Source organism: Pristis pectinata, chromosome 14 (genome assembly GCF_009764475.1).
Source record: "Pristis pectinata isolate sPriPec2 chromosome 14, sPriPec2.1.pri, whole genome shotgun sequence".
Lineage (NCBI taxonomy): Eukaryota > Metazoa > Chordata > Chondrichthyes > Rhinopristiformes > Pristidae > Pristis > Pristis pectinata.
Genome location: NC_067418.1, coordinates 45,673,653 through 45,697,125, shown reverse-complemented (window position 1 = coordinate 45,697,125; position 23,473 = coordinate 45,673,653). Strand labels below are relative to the sequence as shown.

At 43.9% G+C, this 23,473-nt stretch overlaps 1 protein-coding gene across 1 annotated transcript in view; it reads left to right on the top strand.

Annotated features, from left to right (window-relative positions):
• The window catches only part of fjx1 (four-jointed box kinase 1), a 440,027-nt gene that overhangs the window by 283,310 nt on the left and 133,244 nt on the right, over positions 1-23,473 (top strand). The window lies entirely within an intron of this gene.

Below are 23,473 nucleotides of genomic sequence, written 5' to 3'. Positions count from 1 at the left end.
ACCACTCACCTACACACTGTGTAATGAATTGATCTGTATGGACGGTATGCAAGACAAGTCTTTCACTGTACTCAATACAAGTGACAATAATAAACCAATTCCAATACCAATACACTGGGCGCAACTTGCAGTGACTAATTAACCTACCAACCTGCACACCCTTTGGTTGTGGGAGGAAAGTGGAGCGCTCAGAGGAACCCCGCACAGTCACAGGGAGAGCGCGTATGTGCTAACTCCACGCAGACAGCACCCGAGGTCAGGATCGGACCCGAGTCACTGGCGCTGCCAGGCAGCGGTTCTGCCACTGTGCAGCCATGGGACCTTGCACCCGTCCTAAGTGAATCTTTTGGCAGCAGTCCTGATCCTGAGGGAAAGAGGGAAGGTCAAATTGTACCCTCATGGAGAGATTGGATGTCCATTCATTGACCGCTCGTTATTTAGTGGACAGGGGGAGTGTGGGGTTAGACCAGATGGCCCCCGTTCAGATCTCCCTCCCCAAGAAGCCAGACCAGCCACAGTCTGTCCCTGAATTAAATGTCCCCACACTCCACAGCACAAAAGAAGCATGATGTGAGATGAAATATGTCAAGCAGCTGGAATCTTTTCATATCCCCAACATGCTGTCTTCTTTGGAACTTCAGCCCTGAAGCTGTTTTAATTCCCCAAATGCCAAAAAATATGATAAATAACTTTTTTTTCCTTGAAAAAAATGAGAGAGTACTTCCTACTGTGAGAAATAACCAGAAGGCTTCGTGCTGCACCTTGCTGTGAGCAACAGCAAGATGAGAGCGGACTCCAGCACCCGATCGTTATCTGCACCTCCCTTGGAGGCGATCGCCAGGGGAGGGAGGCACTGGGTTTGGCACTGAATCACCCAATAAAAGCAGCCAACCACTGGCTGCACAGGGTCCAGGCTCAGGCACAGCATGAACCAGTGCGTTTCAGAACGAGAGGGGAAACAATGATTCTCATCAACGTTCAAAATATCAAAGCTTCAGGATAAGGGAAACAACCTCTTTCCGTTGAGCAGGGAAAGAACAGTACGAGGGCATCTTATGTAAAGGTTAACTCTGCAAGACTCACCGCCTAACCTTCAAATCTCGAAAGCCGGATTTTTTTTTAGTAGTAATTTGTGATGACGTGATCCTGAAATCTCAGGTAGAGTAATTTAGCATCTAAGCATACATGGGATTAGGTATGAGTGGAGAGATTAGTGAGGAAGAATTGTAAAACCAGCAACAAACAGGGGGCTCTGGTTTACTAAGCTGGGTTGGAGTGGGTATCCCACCCAACAGTAGGTTGTCACGTTATGTGCCCTTACCATGGGAGTCCCTATAACATTGATGGACGGTGGAAGTAACGCTGTTTTGTAGGTCTTAACACAGAAAGCTGGGAATCCTGAAGCCTCGGGAAAACTGGCAGCTGAAGGAAGGTGAGGACAGCTTGAGGAAGATGCCTCGATGGACCATGAGGAGCAAGAGTCTTGAAACGCTGGTCTACCATCCTCCTGTATTGTTGGGTGTGCTGCCTTGGTGTACCGCCGCGGTCTTCCTGCTGAAGGTGCTCCCACAGTGCTGTTAAGATAAGATATCTTTATTAGTCACACGTACATCGAAACACACCGTGAAATGCATCTTTTTACCTAGAGTGTTCTGGGGGCAGCCCGCAAGTGTCGCCGCACTTCCGGCGCCAACATAGCACGCCCACAACTTCCTAACCCGTATGTCTTTGGAATGTGGGAGGAAACCGGAGCACCCGGAGGAAACCCATGCAGACACGGGGAGAACGTACAAACTCCTTACAGACAGCGGCCAGAATTGAACCCGGGTCGCTGGCGCTGTAAAAGCGTTACGCTAACCACTACGTCAGGGAGTTCCTGGACTAAGGCCCAGTGTTGATGAAGATGAAGAAGTCAAGGTGGCGTGTGTCCTGGAGAGAAGCTGCAGTCGGTGGTGTCCCCGTGCACCTGAAGCCCATTTTCTTCTGTGACAGCCTCCAACCACAATTCAGCTGACTTGCTACGGGACCCGGACTTGAGCCGGCCAATGCTCTTCTGGCACCCTTCCTTCTGCCGCTCTCCATTAACATGAGGTCACCCTAAAGTCTACTGAGTATGTCCTGGGTTTGTGCCAAATCTCCTTGACCCTCATAAGGCCATAAGACGTAGGAGCAGAATTAGGCCATTCGGCCCTTCCAGTCCGCTCCGCCATTCGATCATGGCTGATTTATTTTTCCCTCTTGACACCATTCTCCTGCCTTCGGCCCGTAACCTTTGATGCCCTTACTGATGAAGAATCCATCACCCTCCACTTTAAATACACCCAATGACTTGGCCTCCACAGCCGTATGTGGCAATGAGTTCCACAGATTCACCACCCTCTGGCTAAAGAAATTCCTCCTCATTTCTGTTCTAAAGGGTCGTCCTTCTATTCTGAGGCTGTGCCCTCTGGTCCTAGTCTCTCCCACTACTGGAAACATCGTCTCCACGTCCACTCTGTCCAGGCCTTTCAATATTCAGTAGGTTTCAATGTCATCCGCGCCCCCCCCCCCCCCCTCCATCCTTCTAAACTCCAGTGAGTACAGGCCCAGAGCCATCAAATGCACCTCACACATTAACCCTTTCATCCCCAGAATCATTCTTGTAAACCTCCTCTGGACTCTCTCCAATGCCAGCACATCCTTCCTTAGATATGGGGCCCAAAACTGCGCTCAATACTCCAAATGTAGTCTGACCAACGCCTTATAAAGCCTCAATATTACATCCTTGTTTTTATATTCTAGTTCTCTTGAAATGAACGCTAACACTGCATTTGCCTTCCTTACTATCGACTCAACCTGCAAGTTAACCTTTATGGAATCCTGCACTAGGACTCACAAGTTCCTTTGCTCCTCCAATTTCTGAATTCTCTGTTTAAAAAATAGTCTACGCCTTTATTCCTTCTACCAAAGTGCATGACCGTACACTTCCCTTCACTGTATTCCATCTGCCACTTCTTTGCCCATTATCCCAAGCTGTCCAAGCCCTCCTGCAGAGTCCCTGCTCCCTCAACACTACCTGCCCCTCCACCGATCTTTGTATCATCCGCAAACTTGGCCACAAAGCTACCAATTCCGTCATCCAAATCATTAACTTATAACGTGAAAAGTAACGGAATCAAAACCGACCCCTGCGGAACACCACTAATTTAGCCAGAAAAGGCCCCCTTTATTCCCACTCTTTGCCCTCTGCCAGTCAGCCAATCTTCTATCCATGCTTGTACCGTTCCTGTAATACCACGGGCTCCTATCTTGTTTAGCAGCCTCACGTGCGGCACCTCATCAAAGGCCTTCTGAAAAGAAGGCCATCCCTCTGTACTGGACACCAGTTAAGCAATGCCTTGGTATCAAATCCCTATCATATTACTCCAAAGTTTGGGTCCATGGTGTGGATCTGTGTGGAGTTTGCACGTTCTCCCTATGACCACATGGGCTTCCCCCTGGGTGCTCTGGTTTCCTCCTGCATCCCAAAGACGTGCGGGTCGGTAGGTTAATTGGCCACTGTAAATTGCCCCTAGTGTAGGTAAGTGGCAAAAGAACCCGGGGGAGTTGATGGGGATGTGAGGGAGGGAATGAGTTGTGGGGGGAAATATGGAGAGGAGAAATGACATTTATGGGATGGATCTGCTGGCATGGATCTGATGGGCTGAATGGTCTCTTTCTGTGTTGTAACAAGCAAGTAAATAAATATCCCTTCCTATCTTTGTAATCTCCTTCTCCCCAATTACCCTCTGAGATTTTTCTGCTGTTCCAACTCCGACCTCTTGTGCATCCCCCCGCCCCGCCCTCCCAGTTTTAATCACTCATGTTGGGAGGCACAGTGGTGCAGCCTATAGAGCCGCTGCCTCACAGCTCCAGCAACCTGGGTTCGATCCCGACCTCGGGCACTGTCTGTGTGGAGTTTGCGTGCTCTCCCTGTGACTGCGTGGGTTTCCCCTGGGTGCTCCATTTTCATCCCCACGTCCCAAAGTCACCCGGTTTAGTGGGTTCATTGGCCGCTGTAAATTGCATGGAAGAATCTGGCAGGAGTTGATGAGAATGTAGAGAGAATAAAAAAATGGGATTAGTATAAAATGGGTACACGAAGGGCGGTGCGGACTTGACGGGCCAAAGGGCCTGCTTCCTGGCTGTATCTCACTATGACTGGATCAACTTACTCCAGCACTGGTGATCATGTCTTCAGCTGACAAGACACTGGTCTGCCCCAAAGTGATGCCTAAATTAGCACCTGCAGGTCAATTTTGCCCAGAGCCTCAGGTCACTGAAGGCAAGTTTCCAATACACTATTGCACACAAGGGCCAAGGTGTCCTGGAAACCACAGAGGGCAAGAGCGGGAAGGGTTCGGAAGAGGCCGGGAGAGTGGGTTCAGCAGATGGTGGTCCTGGTAGGTGGTTGGAGGGTCTCCATGGGCAGATTTTACAGGGGAATCAGGTCCGGGAGGTAATTTGGAGGCGGGGCAAGGGCAGGAAGGCAATGGGAGGGGGAAGGGTGGCTGAATCGGGTAGACGATTGTAAGGTGCTGAGGACATAGGAACTGAGGAGGGTGGCGGGTGGGCCCACTGATCATATTGAAAAGTTAAAGGCCACCATTCGCTCGAGGAAGACATGAAGGCAGCAGCGCAGGCTGCTTGATTTGCGGTGTTTTATTTGCTACCATTCCCTTGAAAAGCCTGGGGACATTTTTTGTGCTAGATTGGAAGTAAGTTGTGGCTAGAGCACAGGAGGAGTTTTAGGACCCAGCAGACACAGAGTAGCTAATCGATTCACAGGTGAAAGTGCCCCAACAGGCATCAACGCTCCAGAGCTCACAGTCCCTCATCTGCTCAGGGGAATTTTAAGCAAGTGCCCAAAGGCCTCCATGAGTAGATATGTCATGGGCGCGTAAGTGCTGGCAACCTTTTTGGACCAACGTAAAATGGCTCTCAAAGCCCAATCTTTTGAGCAGCTCTGATCTCCTGAGATCCCCCCCGAACATTTCGAGAGACGATGACTATATCCATGCGGCTGGCAGCCAATGTGTTTTATTTTCTCCAGTTGACCGAAAGACTGAAAGCAATCTCTCAACCTCTTCCTCTCTTTTCTTCTTTAAGACGCAAACTAAGATCTACCTCGGCCAACATGCATTTGTTTATCTACATTAATATTTCCTTTACGCAATGAGTGACAGTGTTTTATTTGTTACCATTCCCATGAAAAGCCTGGGGGTATCTTTTGGGCTACATTGGAAGCACAATATAAATGCAGTTGGAGCACTGGAGGAGCTTTAGGACCCAGCAGACACGGAGTAGCTAATCGATTCATAGATGAAAGTCCCATCATCAAAGGGAGAAGTTAATCTGAGATCAACATTCCGGGCTTTGGGGAAAAAAAGAGAATGAACTCACGCTGTTAAGAGTGGCTTGTTGAACAGGATTCCCTTCCCCCTATCTCCTCGCCCATGCCCAGAGGAAAATGAACCCCATTAATCACTCCTTACAGTTCTTGTAGATGGAGGGTACTGGAGCTGGGGATATGGATATCAAAGGCCTGGGAAGATTATCGGGAATGCTGGAGCCTGGGGAGACATCTGGTTCAGTTTGGGACACTACATTATCTCATGGAAATAAAACAGCAGGATAACTAATCGTTCCAAGGTAGACCCACTGCTACCGAACATCAGGCATCAAAGCACATTCTTGTTCCAACAGATAGAATCAAATTTTATTCTGTGAATGCCAGGCACAATTCAAAAAGGGCTGCACAGTTACCATTAGTTGCAATACAGCAGCCCAGCAAAGTGTTAAGCTCAGTTTAATGTGCAGAATTGTAGTGACATTCCAATGCATTCAATCCAACTTCCTGTGATGAATTAAACATCTGTAATAAATGTAAAGTTTCAGGGAACATTTTAAATGATCAAGGCCCTAATGTCTGTCCCTTCACAAGAAAAGTACAGTTTAAATGCAAGCTTGCAGCAATACCTGCATCCCATGAGTAAGAGAAGGCAAATGTTGTCATAAACTGCTCTCTGTGGGCATCTCAGCTAATGTTGGTGGTAGTTTCTGAGCAGTCTTTGTGTGAAGGCAGAATATAGAGATAACATTAAGGCTGGTAATACAGAGCCATGTTCTCCAGAACTAGCTGGTGGGGAGTGGGTGCCTCTGTAGCCTGCATACACTAGTTTTTCTGTTCCCTAGGGTAAGCCGTTGGACACGGTAAGTTTCACATGTTTACCAGTCCTTACTGACTGGTTGCATCATGGTCTGGTATTCGAATGCGCAGGAATGTAAGAAGCTGCAGAGAGTAGTGGACTCAGCCCAATACATCACGGGCACATCCTTCCCCACCATCGATAGTATCTACAGGAGGTGCTGCCTCAAGAAGGCAACGTCCATCATCAAAGATCCCCGCCATGTTTATGTTGCAGTTGTATAAGTCATTGGTGAGGCCGCACTTGGAGTAACTGTGTACAGTTTTGGTCACCCTGTTGTAGGAAAGACGTGGTTAAACTGGAAGGAGTGCGGAAAAGATTTACGAGAACGTTGCCAGGACTGGACGGCCTGAGTTCTAGGGAGAGGTTGGCCAGGCTATGTCTTTATTCCTTGGAACGTAGGAGAATGAGGGATGACCTTATAGAGGTTTATAAAATCATGAGAGGCACAGATCAGGTGGACAGTAGGAGTCTTTTCCCCAGGGTAGGGGAGTCCAAAACTAGGGAGCATAGACTTAGGGTGAGAGGGGAAAGATTTAAAAGGGATTTGAGGGGCAATTTTTTCATGCAAAGGGTGGTGAGTATATGGAACGAGCTGCCAGAGGAAGTGGTTGAGGCAGGTACAATAGTATCATTTAAGAAGCACTTGGATAGGTACATGTAGGGGCGGGGCTTAAAGGGATATGGGCCGAACGCAGGAAATTGGAACTAGTTGGGTGGGCACCGTGGTCGGTATGGACTGGTTGGGATGAAGGTCCTCTATCCATGCTGTATTGCTCTGTGACTCTATGACCATCCCAGCCATGCCACCTTCTTGTAGCTCCCATCGGGCAGGAGGTACACAGGTTCAGGAACAGCTACTTCCCTTCAACCATTCAGTTCTTGAACCAACCTGCACAACCCTAATCACTACCTCAGTATAGCAACAGCTACGACCACTTTGCACTCCAATGGACTTTGGTTTTTTTATTGTGTGGATCTTTCTTGTAAAAATTGTGCATAATACGTTGAATTTATGTTTTTCTTGTGAATGTTCTGTCTCTAATGCTATGTGCCTGTGATGCTGCTGAAAGTAAGTTTTTCATCCCACCTCTGCACACATGTTCTTATGCGCGTACTTGAGAGGATGCCACTGGCAGCATTAAAATATCTGAGCTGTGAATCAATTCAATACCTACCATATTAAGTATGAAAATTTTTCTGAATTTTGTTACTCATAGAGTCATACAGTGTAGGAACAGGCTCCAAATCCACTCCGAACATCAGCCACCTATCTACACCAATCCTACACTGATCCCATTTTACTCTCCTCACATTCCCGCAAACCTCTGTTCCATGTTTTACCACTCACCTGCACACTAGGGATGACTCACAGCAGCCAATTAGTCTACCAACCCGCACGTTTTTGGGACGTGGGAGGAAACTGGAGAATTCGGGGGGGGGGGGGGATCCCACACGGCTACAGGGAGGACGTGCAAACTCCACACAGACAGCACCGGAGGTCAGGATCGAACCTGGGCCCCTGGCGCTGTGAGGCAGCTGCACTAATTGCTGCACTATTGTGCCATCCTAAATTGACAGCAAACTGATCAGTAGACCAGGAACTTTTAAAGTTGAGACAAGATGACTGTAATCAAGACCTCAAACCTGACGTAAACCTCATGACCTGGCAGGCAGTATTGATCCCTGCCCTCCTATATACTTCTCAGGCATGGACTACCTACAACAGGCACTTCAAAGCACTGGAGAGATGTCACCACTGCCATCTCCGCAAAATCCTCCAAATCTACTGGAAGGTGAGGTGAACCAAAATTTGTCCTCTCCCAAGCCAACATCGCCACCTCTGAGGCCTTTAATTACACTCAGTTGGTTCCATTGGGCAGGCCATATTGTTCCAATGGCTGACACCAGGCTCTTGAAACACTCTGTACCAACTGCCCAGTCCTTGCACTGGGTCCCTTCACCCCGCTGTTCCCATCTGCTCTCCCCAACTCCCTCACTCGATCCCACGCTCCACCTTCCTGTCCTGTCAGATTCCATCATCCGTAGCCCTTTGCCCCCACCTGTCACCTCCCAGCCTCTGTCGCTACTTCCACTATTCCCTCATTTATCTGCCTATCACCCTCCCCACCTGGAATCACCTATCACTTGCCAGCTCTTCCCTTCACCTCTTTATACTACCTATTGTTACGGACTCGGTGAAAGTCCCTTTAAGATTATGTGTGTGTGGGGCGTGCTTACGTCAATAGAAGAAAAAGGACGTAATGGCGTTGTTGAAGAAGTTAGAAGAAGAAAGAGAGAGAGAGAAGGGAGAGAGACACCAGCCTGCTTGTTTTCTCTATCGATGGATGAGAAACAATAACTGTGTTTGCCACTGAAATCCATGTATGGAAGTTGGAAGTAATCCGGTGGAGTTCACTTTGTTGCTGACCTGTAGAAGGAAACAGGTATTTGTGTGTGGACGACCACGGTTCGGATGCTTTTCGGGGTGAGGAAGTCACTACCGAGTAAACACTGAAGTGTCGTTTGGGTTCCATCGTGGAACATTTGGATTTCGTATGTACTCTCTCTATGTTTTTCTACATCTACATCTTATCTTCAGACAACGGTGGTTGTTGAAGAAGCCCTTGCTCATGTTTCACCTTATGGCTTGCGGAACTGAACTTTAAGAACCATTCAGGAACTGGGAGTTTTGGACTTTGTCACACACACACACGACGAGTTTAGTTTTGGGGTTACCGTTCGAGGTTTAACATTCTTGAATTCTAACATACTAACATTTTTTTTTAACTTTTATTTTACGTATTATCATAAGTAGTGATTAATAAAATAGTTTTTAACACTGAATCATGCTCAGTGTGTTTCTTTTGTTGCTGGTTTGTGACACTATCTCCCCTTTGACCCTCACTAATTTTTATAGATGCATCATTGAAAGCGTCCTATCCGGATGCATCAGGAGTTGGTATGGCAACTGCTCTGCCCGAGACCACGAGAAACTGCAGAGAGTTGTGAGCCCAGCTCAAGTCCATCATGAAAACCAGCCTCCCCTCCACAAAATGTTAAGAGGAATAAATAAGAGTGGACAGCCAGCGCCTCTTTCCCAGGGCACCAGTGCTCAATACAAGAGGGCATGGCTTTAAAGTAATGAGTGGAAAGTTCAAGGGAGCTATCAGAGGGAGGTTTTTTATCCAGAGAGTGGTTGGGCATGTGCTGCTTGGGACGGTGGTGGAGGCAGGTACGTTGGTCAAATTCAAGAGATTGCTAGATAAGCATATGGAGGAATTTAAAAGAGAGGAATATCATGGAGGAAGGGGTTAGATAGTTTTTAGGCGAGGTTTAAAGATCGGCACAACATAATGGGCTGAAGGGCCTGTATTGTGCTGTACTTTCTATGATTCTATGACTCTGTCTACACTTCTCGCTGCCTCGGGAAGACAGCCAACATAATCAAAGACCCCCACCCACCCCAGACATTCTCTCTTCTCCCTGCTTCCATCTGATAGAAGACACAAAAGCTCGAAGACACACACTCAAGGCTCAAGGCTTGAAGTAGGTCAGCCATAATGAATGGCGGAGAAGGATCGAGGCCAGCTCCTGTCCATCATTCTGACATTCTTATGGAGGGCCCATCACAGACCCAGTCTCAATGCTGATTGGAGACAAGTGATGCTGTGTCATTACCCCAGCCCTTACTTTAATCTTCTCCCCATAACGCTGCACCTCATGCCCAGCTAGCTTCCCAATGGAGTGGGGATAATGTACAGGATGAGCACAAAACTGTTTAACACATGTTGCCTCCACTACAGAACCAAAGTCACTTCAACCTCAGTCATTGAGCAGGAGTAAGCAGAAGACTCTTGGACCTTGGCTCATTTTAAGTCCCAAGTTATCATCAGTTCATTCTCTGAAGTATACAGGAGAATGGTCCTTGCACTAAGCATCTGCAAAACGGAGGTCCACTACCAGTCTGCCCCTGATGTACAATCCCACTTCTCGACATTAAAGGCCCGTGGCATGACCTTGAAGAATGTGGTCCATTTTCCATGTTTATATTACCTGTTGTTTGTCTTGAGGTCATACCTGTGCAGAATTGATGCCATATCAATTAGTCAATGGGGCCATTGTACCATGGCTCATTACTGGACCAAACCCACTCACAGAATTAGAACTGGGATATCAGTCAGCTGGTTTTACACACACACACACACACACACACACACACACACACACACACACACACACACACACACACACACACACACACAGAGTCAGTACTAGGACATTTAATCTTTTTACACACACTGTTGTGCTGGGACACAATTCTTTGGCATACACATTTGGTACTGGGACCATCACAAAATTGCTGACAAGACCCAGAAAAACTGAGCATTGACAATAGTCTCTGAGCAGACATCGAAAGGTTAAACAGAATTTGACCTGTGTATAGACAAGGAACTGAAAATTTTGCACAATCATTACTAGAGGGCATAGGTTTAAGGTGAGAGTGGGAAAGTTTAAAGGGGATTTGCGAGGCAAGTTTTTTTTTACACAGAGAGCGTAGGTGTCTGGAACATGCTGCCAGAGGAAGTGGTAGAAGCAGATACATCAGCAATGTTTAAGAGGCATTTAGACAGGTACATGAACAGGTAGGGAATGGAGGGATACGGACCACGTGCAGGCATCTGGGATTAGTTAGATTGGCATCATGGTCAGCACAGACCTGATGGGCTGAATGGTCTGTTCCTGTGCTGTACCGTTCTCTATTCTATGTTCTGTGTTCTAAACCAATGTAGACGTCTCCAAAAGAGAAATGCTGCTTCTGAGTGGCAATAGGGATTCAAATAAAATAGTGAATTTGTGACCACTGGCTAATACCTCCCCCCTCTCACCGCCCCCCCCCCCCCCCACACACACACACACATAACAGTGTGAAACTCCAGGGTAACAATCAAACATTCAGTCATCCACTTTATTCAAGTCTGATCACTTGCATTCCACAGATGCCATTTCCAGTTTCAGTAAACCGAAGCTTCTGCCTCATATGTGGTTAATTATCTCTGCATTTACTTTGGCTTTAATTTTCATATCCAGGCAATCACATCCTTTTAAAGTCAATCAGGCAGCATTCAAGTATCCAGTTTACTTTCTACGTTGTTTAGCACAAGCTCCTTTCCATCAAGGGAAAATATTACTAAGCCCAATTCCTTCCTTGAGATTTCTCCCCCTTCCAAAATACATTTAAACCTTCTGCAGAACAATTTTTATCTTTCCCCCTCAAGAGACACCCTTCAGAACAAGCTACAGATAACACCACTGGGGATTCAAGCATATACAAAGATCTTAACAAAAATTAAATGAGATATGAACATTAAAAATCAGAATTGAACCCAGCAAAGATGGAGGGTGTAAGCACAGCAGATGGGAACAGAATAATTTCCACTCATAGAATGAGGCAGCCTCCATTAAAAATATTTCTTTCCTTCTCATTAATTCACTTATCTGGGATTATATGATAACAGTGTGAAAAATGGGGCAGTGACATCTATTATTTGATGTAAGGCTTGCTTTAAGGCAGAGTCTTTTTAAATGAATAATACCTTTGAAAGCATCAGTGCAGGCAAAATCTTACTGTCTGTAGACTGCCGCACAAAGTTGTTGCCCTACAAACAGAATGCAAAGTGACTCTTCCAATATTTATCATGTAGGCATAATGAACACTTAAGAATGTTAAAAGGAGCACAGAGGAGAATACGGTATTGGTAGCACAGAAATCCATTGCTGGTGGACCTGTCCAACTGAAGTTGTAGCCAAGCGCACGACCCTCAAGCATAATTAGGATCATAAGATGAGACAAGCTCGACAGCAGCATTCATAAATTTATTCAGAATAACAGCATGGCCATTCATTAAGGATCAATGAGTACTTTGATCTTCAATGAACTTACACAAGACTAGAAGGGCACACAAGGGTAGACTTTCTATCTGTTCGTTGCTGGAAGAACCACAAATGGGGCATCAGTACACTTAGATATGTGGGTTTGAGTTAAATGAATGATTCGGACAATGTGGAAAGTTGACTGAAAGCAATGTTATATCCTGCACAGATTGTAACAGGCTTTTCCTCTCAAGATGAACCAGCTGTCAGAGGCTTTGAAGAGAAATGTGCTGGATTTAATCAATCTGGGAAAGTGAATCTGCCTTTCGAAAAGGGGCTGGAGGTCAAATGCCGGCTAACAGATTCGAGCCTCAAGTATTCAGGCGCACACAGCCGGCATACTGCACAACCTCCCAAGGCACAACATATCCAAATCTTGTTCACATTTAAAAATTGGGAAGATTTAGGAGTGTTTGGCAGTTTTGCTTCCTGCAACAATGCCAGCAAAGGAATTGCAAGGTTGAACTTCTAAAGATCCTGTAGCTTTGACTTTTGGCTGTAATGAAATTAAAATTCCCGCAGACATTATAAATTTAGACTGTAGCCTATCACTTATGTTACCATTAGCGCCTTCCTCCTGTTCTTATGTATATTTATACTTCCTGTATAAGTACTAACACCCACATTTTTGATGGAAGCTGTCAGTGTCAACCTGATATACAAGGTTCCTGTGGCTCCCATCTCTCAGCCTGTAATACAGAGAAACCCCAATGCTCTAACCAATCACACTCCTCAGCTTCTCCTAACTCCCATAGGAGGACTGTATTATGTCCCATAACCTGGTCTAATTATCAGTCTGAATTTTAACTCTTCATCAGGGTCACATATAGTTATGACTCCTGGTGATTAACATGCATATACTGGGTGCATTTACAATGCTCATAGGGCAATAGAGTTGAATTAGGGGAGTCAAGGTTCTGTGCAATGTTGAAGAGTTTTATTATGATATTCTAATGTACGAAAACAATGTATGCTAATGCAGAGACACTAAAAACTGCTTAGATACAAGGATGAAAAATCAATGATTGAACTGTACCAAATGTGAAACTGTATTTTTCCAAGTAGACAGCCAGTATATTTTTCCCAGGGTTGAAGTGTCTAATACCAGAGGACATGCGTTTAAGGTGAGAGGGGTCAAGTACAAAGGAGGTGTGTGGGGCAAGTTTTTTGTTGAACACAGAGAGCGGTGGGTACCTGGAATGTGCTGCCAGGGGTGGTGGTGGAGGCAGATACGATGGAGGCATCTAAGGGGCTCTTATATAGGCACATGAATGTGCAGAGAATGGAGGGATGTGGACATTTGAGAAAGGATTAGTTTAGTTAGGCATTTAACTGCTAGCTTAATTAGTTCGGCACAACATCGTGGGCCGAAGGGCCTGTTCCTGTGCTGTGCTGTTCTAAGTTCCATCATACAACCTTAAAAGCAACCAACTCAATGACCAGTTAAAAAACAAAAAGACCAATGTTACACAGCTGATTAGACAGCAATCTCATGAACAAGTTATTGAACAGAGCAGCAAACATCATTGAGCCAGAGTGAGTCGGAGCCCTGGGCCCAAGTTAGCTCAAACTAATACAGCAGCTAGCAACCAAAGTCAAATAGAGAAGAGACTATCACAGTAAACACACCATCAAATCAATGAATTAATAGGAGAGGAAGCTAAGTGAGATAATACAAGCAAATCAAGAATAGGAGTCTCTGCAAGTGGAGGGAGCAATAGGCACCCATCAACTAATACATTCACAGCACAATGGGTGCAACAACTAACCAATAGATTAACGAAGCACTAAGATAAGATAAGATCTTTATTAGTCACATGTACATCAAAACACACAGTGAAATACATCTTTTGCGTAGTGATATTTGGGGGGCAGCCCGCGAGTGTCGCCACGCTTCTGGCGCCAACATAGCATGCCCATAACTTCCTAACCTGTACGTCTTTGGAATGTGGGAGGAAACTGGAGCACCCGGGGGAAACCCACGCAGACACGGGAAGGACATACAAACTCCTTACAGAAAGTGGCCGAATTTGAACCCGGGTCGCTGGCACTGTAAAGCATTATGCTAACCACTATGCTACCGTGCCATGCCTACACATTAATATATTACACTATTAATGAGATACGTACTCCAATAAACTGACTACTGATGGAAGCAGGAGGCACGAAGTAATGAAAGCTCACTTCTTACATACCTCTGTGTTGTCTGTTTTAGGGTACATAGACTCAAAATCTGAAGATAATCAAGATAAAACTCTTAACACTATACAGAAGCTTGATTCTCCCTGTCCAACACTGCAGCCCATTGCCTTCGGTGCGTAAATGCCCAATGTATGCACTCATCATTTTCCCGAGATATTGCACACCAAGGATCGTGACTAGTTGTAATTATCACGTGAAGGGTTAAGAAGCATATTTGGACCAGGTAACGCAGACATAATGTAGACCTTCCTATGGGAATTAGGGGAAGCTGAGGGATATGATTGTCACTTTCAGTTTCAGTTGCAGAGTAACCTGGGCAGACTTACATTTATATAGCACCATTCACAAGCTTAGCATGTTCAAAGCCACTAAGGTATTTTGAAGTGTGCGATGAAGGAAAGTAGTGGAGAGAATGGATGTGCACAGTTTCAACAAATCAATTTTTCAAAACAAAGATTGTCGACGTATTTTCTGTCCGCAGATTTAAAAAATCTAGAATAAAACAGCAGTTTGGTATTGCAAGACACAAACAATTAATCATAAAAAAGCTGCATAGCAGAAATAGCTGAAACCATAGTGCTTTAAATTCAAGATCCTAAATTAAAGAGGGTGATGTAAAAGTGATGCTCTATGCCTAATTGCCTTTAGCATTACGTATAAGCATGAACTGATTTTGTTCTCATTAAATGCTAAACATTACTAGTCACTGTTCATGTTGCAACTTTAAAACTATAATGGCTCCTGTTACTACATTGCTAATCTGTCCAATTCACACAGCTCTATATTTTGAAAACCTGCTGAATACTTTTGGATATAGTGTAAACCAGTAAAAGGATTTTCACTAAAAGAGAAGGATTGTTAATAGGATGCTATTCAGTTGGAAAACTGGTTGCACAAGTAACCTCTAACATAACATGCAATATAGAAATTGCTCTGGAGGAACTGAACAGAATGGCTAAAAATCAATATAATCTTGCATGCATTACTAGTGGCACCAGAGTAATAACAAAGGGTCTAACCTATTATGAAGACCACAAACAACACTGCAGTATAATATTGTAGATGCTTGAGCAGACTGTGGATTTCAGGTTGCACAATGAGCTGGTTTCACCCCCACCATCTTTAATACAAATGACATCCTTGTATAAAAAGGGTCCCTGGAGTGTTAAAGGGTTCCAGAATGCCCGTCTCTCACAGAAATCGCACAGTACATCCATGTTCCCTTTTCTCCGATATTGCGACAGAGTCACAAATTAAGAACTTTCTTTTAAGAAAAGTAGACAGTTTCTGAGAAGCTAACTCTATATATCTCTCAAGCATATTAAAATGGTCGTTTGATTGGAAAACAAAACAGCTAATATGTCATAGTAAAAACAATGTTCAGTTACTGTTATTTACTGGTAGACTTTTTAAAGTTCATACAAGGACAACAGTGGCAAGGATGACATTTACCATCCATGCCGAATTGCCCTTCAGGAGGTGATGAAAGGCCTTGATCCGCTGATGTTGGTGTGGCAAAATTATTCCCACAATGTTGTTATACAAGGAAATTCAAGACAATGGTGATATCCCTCCAAGTCAGAATAGTTTACGATACAGAGGGAGTAAAAAGGAAATAAAGACATTAAAAACAATTCCACATATAATGAACCAGTAGAAAAAAAATGGTCATTCAGCTCAGCATAATAAAACTACCTCTCCAGCAGAGCTATTCAATTAGCCAAGCTCCCTACTCTTCCCCACAGTTCTGCAATTTTATCCTTTTCATATATCCAATTTATTCCTTTTTGAAATCTACAATTGAAATTGGTTTCCAACGGCACATTCCAAATCACAGATGAGATTTTTTTTTGGCTGTAAAGTAAGTCGCAAGCTGTCACAAGATCACAAGACAAAGTAGCAGCAGTAAACCATTCGGCCCATCGACTCTGCTCCTATCTAGCCCCAATTTCCGGTCTTTTCCGCATATCCCTTGATACCTTGACTAATTAGATACCTATCAATCTTTTCCTTAAACACTCCCAATGATCGGGCCTCCACAGCTGTATTCCATAAATTCACTACCCTCTGGCTAAAGAAATATCTCCTCATTTCTGTTTTAAACGGGTACCCTCTAATTCTAAGACTCTGCCCTCTAGTCCTTGACTCACCCACCAATGTGTCTGAATATGTCCAATATGTCTGACGTTGGGCCTGAATTCATCACTCTTGACATCAAATCTTAAGACCTTAAAATGAACCCTCCAAGTTTTTTGCTGTTTCTCAAGCAACAAAAGTGTGCTCATGTGCATGTTCCCCAAGCTTACTCTTGCAGCAAAAACCATCTCTCGAGTAATGCAATGGCAGAGATCCTGTGAACAGTTTTGCCTCTCCTGTAAACGTGCCAATGCATGACGTTTTCCCACAGTGTTAAAACAGGAAGATGAAGCACACTATAAGAAACCCATGGACAGATTAAATTAACCCAATAGGGCAGTTTAGTCTCCTCCAGCACAAAGCACCACTCTTAACTAAGCTGATGTATAGTTGCAAGAATACTCTATAAAAAAATAAACCAGATGATCTCCTGATGCAACAGAGACTCACATCAGTCTGAGTGAGCAGTCCACAACTGTGCAAATGTTTTACAACGTGAGATGCATTTAAATGCAATTCTGCTCAAAATCAGGAACCATTTCCCTTGAAGATAGGCAAAGTTCGGCGTTGTCAAATAATAGAAACCTCTGAATAATTTATTTTATTTTTATTATTGCAATTTCATGCAAATTTACCACTGAGCTGCCTTGGGCCATGTTTTAATTAGGAGAAAAAAAACACAGGAATATGGACCAGGTTGCTGGTCTCAAGTCTGCATGCCTGTAACTTTCTATTCAGATAGCATTGGCTGGCAAGTAGCTCGATCAATTAGCGATCTTGAACTTTTGCATCATATCTTATCATATTATATTATGAACGTCTCAAAGCACTTCACACAATGAATTACTTCTGGAACTCAGTGGCTGTTCTCGTGTAAACAAGCTGGTAGCTTAACTCATTCACTGCAGATGGTGACAACAAGGCCCCTTCCACTAGATATGGCACATGCATAGCAAATGCTGGGCACTTCAGAGCAAAGTAGTTGAGTGCTGTATCTGACACCTGCCAATCACTGTAGTTTGCTTTCTTCACATATGGCGTTTAATGAGAAAAACATCAACGAACAAAATATCAGACATCCAACTCCCTTTTCAAATTGATACCTCGGTGTTATTGTCCACTAAATTCAGCTCACACGCAAAATATACCCTAGGGGCAAGCAGAATGGAGGAACACATGAAGCCTGTGTGTGGATGGATTCAAGACTAGATGTAAAAGGCAAAAAGGCAGCACTTTAACTGAGCCAACTATCTCAGCCCAGGGTGTTACTGCTGACTGACGACATAGCAGCATAGTACACCAGTGCCCTAGAATGACTGCACCACAGAGCTAGTGCCAAATGCACTTCAGAGTTAACCTCGCACACAGTGAGGCTTTCCTGAGTAGTAACGTTGATACCTCATCAGCTGCTGAAAAGTAAGGCACAGTGCAACATCAGAACTCTCATGACCTATTAGGAATGTTGCCGTGCAGCCCCCAAGCCAGTCATTCTCAATGAAGCCACTGACTGCCTTTGATTGGAATGCAGTTTGTTACTTAACCTGAACATCATAATTTTATTCCCTAAACATCTGGCATGGCAGAAGGCTTTTATGATGTTTCCTCTGCATCACAGAGATGGTCAGAGAAACAGGCAACAGCGATGAAGTGACGGACATTCCAAGTCATAAAAAAATGATGGAAATAGAGTAATATTTGCCCAGAGAGTTTAAAAAGTTGACAATGGTTAGGGACACACACATGCCAAGTATCCCGACTATTTCAAAAGTCCAAAGAGTTTCTACTTCAATAACTAGCCATTCTTTAGAAAATAACAAACAACACATATTCACATCTTCATCCCATATAGAGTACAAAAGACATGCTACTTTGTAATTCAGAAAATATTTTTTCCCTATTCACTAGCCCAAGGTCCTGATTTATTCATATGTGCATCAACGTCAAGGCCAAAATTTATTGCCTCTTCATGTAGTGTGCTGTCCTCCAATCAGGTGAATGTGCAACAGTTTAAGTATGAGGACTCTTGGATGGCACAAAAAACAAACACACGTTATGCACATACACACTCGTCATTAATATGCTTGCTGATTCCTTGTTTGCCCCCATCCCCATGAAAGGTACTGCTTCATTTGGCTAAAGGAGCATCTCATCCCAGGCCAGTCAACAGTAAATGCAGGGATAAACATCCTTTAACCTCACCCCAGAGCTCTCTGTTCTCCTTTCGACAAAGGACCTTAATTGAACTCTCAGACAATACGGTCAAGATCAGGTTTATGCTGCTGACTGACTGGACCAGACCAGTTGCATAATTATCATTCTACCAATCTGCAAAACAGCATTCTTACTTCAAAGTACTTCAGTGTACATCTGTTCAACAGAGACCTCAACACTGCAATAACTAATGCAAAGATCCTCCCTGGAACATTACTTCTAATGCATCAAAAACCAGAGACATCACTGCTCAACTCTAAACTCTCCATTCTAGGTGCAGGATTATCATCAGAAGAGCCTCCTAGTTAGTTCCAGTTAATGCACTGCCTTGGTGCCTACATGAATATGTGGTAACTATCTTCTGGCCAGTAGTTTCTCGTCCACATCCCACTCCAGAGCCTTCAGCACAAAGATCCAGGCTGCCACTGTCAGAGGTGCCATTTTTTGGATTAGATGATAAAAACAACACCACAGCACCAGAGACTTTTTCCCAGGGCGAAAGTGGGTAACACAAGGGGGCATCATATTAAGGTGATCGAAGGAAGGTTTAAGGGGGATGTCAGGGCTAAGTTTTTGTTTTACACAGAGAGTGGTGGGTGGGTGGAATGCGCTGCTGGCAGAGGTTGTGGGGAGCAGATACGTTAGGGACATTTAAGAGACTCTTAGATAGCCACATGAATGATAGAGAAATGGAGGGCTATGTGGGAGGGAAGGGTTAGATAGATCTTAGAGCAGGATAAAATGTCGGCACAACGTTGTGGGCTGAAGGGCCTGTACTGTGCTGTAATGTTCTATAGTCTATGTTCTATGCTCTTTAGGGTGGCCATAAAAGAACCCATGGCCCTATTTTGAAGGATTCCCACCCCAGAGACATTAATTACTCCTCATTCAATCTGGTTATTATCACATTCCTGTTTGTGGGGCTTGGTGTGTGTAACCATACTGCTGTACTTCCTACAAAAGTAATTAGTTGAAAAAATCGTGACATTTTGAAACACAATGTGAGAAGTGTTGTATAACACAAGTTGGCTTTACTTTATAAATGTTTATAATTTTAATAAGGTATGAAAGAACTCTGCTTCTAAGGCCAAACACAAAGCAGACAATTTATTCCTAGACCTCAGCAAAGCTGCTGTGAATTTAGCTTTAAGGAGAGACTGGGTATGGGAGTGGGAATAGATAGGAACAGGCACAAACCTCACTGTGATCCTGCATCCCTTACAACAATGATGCAGTTAGGGTCAGGAACTTGGCTGAGGAAAGAGGCAAAGTACAGTCCAAGAGCTGATTAAGCTACTTGTGCTGTCATCTGGTCTGGTAATCGTGAGAACAGTTTACATCTCCCCAACACAGTTTGAGAATTTCAATTCTGTCCTTTGACAAAACGGCCAAATGATTATTGTAAAAACCTGATCAGGAAACCTTTCATGAATCGCTATTTAATGATAGTGTCCTTAACCAGCGTACACTGAATACATCGCCAATTCCACATCAGTATGGGTAACTCTTAATCACCGACTCAGCATGCCAGCTAGTTATCACAATCTTCATCACCACTATCACATTGCAAACATAAAATGCGCAATAAAAGTTACGCTTGCCAGCTACGACTGAATAATGCTGTGGCTTGATGCACCACCAAATTTGCTAGAACATATTAAAAGCAGAGTTACTTAAGTCCTTTTACACGGGGAGTAACTGCATCATACAGGTTGGATCCCAGATCTTTGTAGAGCTAACTCTCGGACAGGGTAGGGGTTACACAACTAACCAAGCTTTTCTTAAATTAGGGAGATGAAGATCTGCAAGGCTTTCCCTTCCTAGTTACGGCACGAACTTGCCCACTGGCTGTCTGGGGTCTTCATTCCTCGGAGCGCAGGAGAATGAGGGGTGACCTTATGGAGGTTTATAAAAATGAGGGGCACAGATGAAGTGGACAGTCTTTTCCCCAGGGTAGGGGAGCCCAAAACTAGGGGGCATAGATTTAGGGTGAGAGGAGGAAAGATTTAAAAGGGGCTTGAGGGGCAAATTTTCTTCCAAGCATAGGGTGGTCAGTATATGGGACAAGCTGCCAGAGGAAGAGGTTGAGGCTGTATCATTTAAGAAGCACTTGGATAGGTACATGTAGGGGCGGGGCTTAGAGGGATATGGGTCGAACACAGGAAATTGGGACTAGATGGCTGGGCGCTGTGGTCAGCATGGACTGGTTGGGCTGAAGGGCCTGTATCCGTGCTGTATTGCTCTGTGACTCCAGTGAGGTTCAATCATAATTCTGCAGCTTAGTGGCCTGCCTACAAACACCATTTGAGCTTGTGCATAAAGGAAGATATTGAGGTACAATGCACAATACCATCCTTGATATTACTGCTAAACTGATTGAGGAAACAAAACATCTGTTAAATCCTGAAGTTTTACTGCTGCAGGTGAAAACGCTGAGGTGCACTGAAATGTGAACCTTTCCAAAGTGTACATCCGCCCTCTAGTGGTAGTTGGTTAGATCTCAAAAATGTTAACATTCAGTGAGAAATACACAAAAGATAAATATAAACCATTAGTAACTTTGACAACTTAACAGCTTCTGGCATTTTGCAAAAATTGCCCTGCATGGTACAAAAATTCTAATGTCAGAGTTACAAGGAATTAAGATAAATAGCCAACTGTGTTCAGTCCTGGGCTCGGTGTCTCAGTGTACTTTTATTCCCACAGAATAGGCTACTCAGCAGAGACTCCACATATCCATCACGGCAGTCATTTTAAACAAAGCTGAAATGATAAGAGAGGCAGTATCATAGTCTGTCGTCACAAAGCAGGAAACTTGGGATCTCTGGGTGTATAAATGCACAATTCATTGCCAGCCGCAATGTACTGAGTTAACTAATGTCACCTTTAGTCAGCAATGGGCATCTACATTTAGGTTTCAGCATCGGCACAGCTAAAGGTACCAGCAGAGAATATCCTGTTAACAGATGGTCTACTGATGGTTCAATTTCAGTATACATTCATCTCACAAACTCCTAAAAAGCAACCCAATCCCTTAGACCAACTTCGAGTGAGAGGATACCACTGTAAAGAGCAATGTACTTCTTCAGTATCCAGCTACCTTCTGCAATAACATATTGAACAAGCCCAGGAGCCTGTCCCTTTGAGTCTTTGCAGCAAGTGAACAGTGAAATCCTACAGTGTGGAGCGAACGTTCCCACATTGTGGACACATGCTTGGTGCAAATCCTATTATATGGTACTACACTTCTCAATACTAACCCACCTAGACTCACCAGCAATCATTGCACCCGAGCAAACTTTTATATCAGCCACAAAGAGAGACAAAAGACATGCAGGTTAATTGGCCATTATAAATGGCCTCTATGGTGTAAGTGAGTGGTAGATTCTGGGGCAGGGAAGAAGAGGGCAGATGTGGAAAGAATAAAAATAAAGGAATAAAATGGGGCTGGTGTAAATGGGTGCTTGATGATCAATGCAGACTCATTAGTTCGAAGGGCTTGTTTCCTTGCTGTATGACTCAGTTTCTCATACACTTCAATTCAGATATTAAAAAAACTGATCACTAGTGGTCTTTAGTTATTTTTCTCAGCACACGACTATCATCTAGAACTTTCTTTTAGCTAACAACATACAACCAAACTTCATCTTGACCAAGATCTTCCCTCTATTCCTAGAGGTCTTTTATTTATTGGTTAGATTTCACAATCCTGATAACTACCCAAAGTCCACTGCTGCAAGGTCTGAAATGAGGTTTAAAAACTTGTCAACGTTATCTCACCTTATTCATAAATAGAATCAGACTGTGACCCTGCATAAATCATGTTTGTCAGAGAAATAGAAAAAGTGGACAAAAAGCTTGGGGACAAGAGAATCAGGCAGGTGACAATGCTCCATGGTGTATAACTGGCAGAATCATTAAGATTCTACTAATTTATATACAGGCCACAGAAAATAAATCAATTTTAAGAGAGATGTAGGCAACCAGGTATTTCACACAAAATGAGATTTAATGAACAAATGATGAAAAAAGAGTCACAAGCTGGATTTGATGGAAGGAATAACTCCTTCAAGTCTGTGGAATCACTGGTACAGCAATTGAATCTCAAATAAGCAATTTATGAAGTTAAAATATACATATATAATAGGAGCATGTGAAGGAAGGAAGATGTCTGTATCACTCTCTCTGTTGTGGTTGAAATTATCACCAATAATGTACAAATGTTTGAAAAATCAAAAAGTTGTAGATGTGGAAATCTGAGACAAGAACAGAAAACGCTGGGAGGTTCTCAGCAGGTTGAGCAGCAGTTATAAAGTCATAGATAACTGCAAAGAAATAGGATCTTCAAGTCTGCACCAAACATCAACCACCCATTTTCATACCAATCCTATATTAATCCCATTTTTTTTATTTTTATATATCTACATATATATTCTCCTCACATTCTCATCAGTTCCACCCCCAGATTCTCTCACTCATCTACACACTAGGGACAATTTACAGTGGCTGATTGACCTACTAACTTACATGTTTTTGAGATGTGGCAGGAAACTAGAGCACCTGGAGGAAACCAATACGATCACAGGAAGAACATGTAAACTCCACAAAGATAGCACCCGAGGTCAGGATTGAACCCACGTCCAACACCTTTATTAGCTGCGCCACTGTGCTACCCAACACAGGAGGCTTTGAGAATGTCCTTGAACCTTTTCCTTTGTCTATCTGGTAATCCCTTGCCATTGTGGAAAGAGAAACAGAGTTAA